We start from the raw sequence: 1,111 nt of genomic DNA, 5'->3' as shown, positions 1-1,111 counted from the left end.
TTTTGAGTGATGTAGGCAGTGAAGATAACGCTTAGGCAGGGGAAGTCCAAAACTTTGGTGATATTAAAGAGATGAATTCTCACTAGTTTGATATAGTTATGGCTGCATGCCTCTGGGGGTCCGAACTAAAATACCTGTGGCTTATAAAACGGGAACTTACCCTCCTATAATACCAAGGAAATACTTTTCAACTATTATGCAATATTTATAAACGCAGATCTCTAATAACTGTAGAAAATGCCTCAAGTAGCTGGGCAGATTTTAATATGCATTATATGATTGTGATCCTATGCATGCATGTATAATGTGGAATATTATTTATGCAGCTGCATTGATCTTGTTAGTTAGACCTTTACGCCAACAGCACATTTAATACATGCGTATAGCTATCATGAATTATAGCTGTGGCTGTGATGTATTCTGACAGTTGGCTGACATTCCCTATTATAAAACCTTGCCTTTAGCTGCTCGTAAACTTGCCAGATTTTAACCATTTACAGTGAAATTTCCCATATAAATACCTGCCTAAAGATAACTTCTTTTCCTGGCCGAAACGGGTCCGGGGTGCGGCCGGGGTCCCGCACCGCGGAGCCCGCTGCCGACGCCAACGGCTGCCGGCGGCCGTTGCTCTGGCGAGCCCTGCTCCTTCCTCCCCGCGGCAAGGGGGACGGTGACACTTGGCCGGTCGGCGTTTTTTGCCGTTCCTACGAAAAGCCTCCCACGGGCGGTCGCCGTCGTCCCTCCGGCCGCCCCCGAGGAGGCGAAAGGGAGCCGGGCGGGGGCCGCCTCCTGCCCCGCCGCCACGCGCAAAATGGCTCCGCGGCGCCCGCCCCAGCCGGGGACGGGAAGGCGCCAGATTTGAACGCGGGCGGAGCGCGGGGAGGGAAGCGGGTGGCCGGGGCCGAGGAGAACTAACGGAGAAGGGAGCCCGGGGAAGGGGCTCGGCGAGCCGCCAGACGGGACGGCCGGGGCGAGGCGAGGCGGCGGGACCGGCAGCGCCTGAGCTGGGGGCGCCTGGCGGCCCCGCTCAGCGCCGGCCGGGACCCCCGCAGGTACGGGCTGGGTGCGGGGAAGCCGGCAGAGCTGCCCCCCGCGGCGCCTGCTGCCCCCC

This window comes from Apteryx rowi, unplaced genomic scaffold (assembly GCF_003343035.1).
Source record: "Apteryx rowi isolate R43461 unplaced genomic scaffold, aptRow1 scaffold_181, whole genome shotgun sequence".
Classification (NCBI taxonomy): Eukaryota; Metazoa; Chordata; class Aves; order Apterygiformes; family Apterygidae; genus Apteryx; species Apteryx rowi.
Note: the sequence above shows the minus strand (reverse complement) of the source record.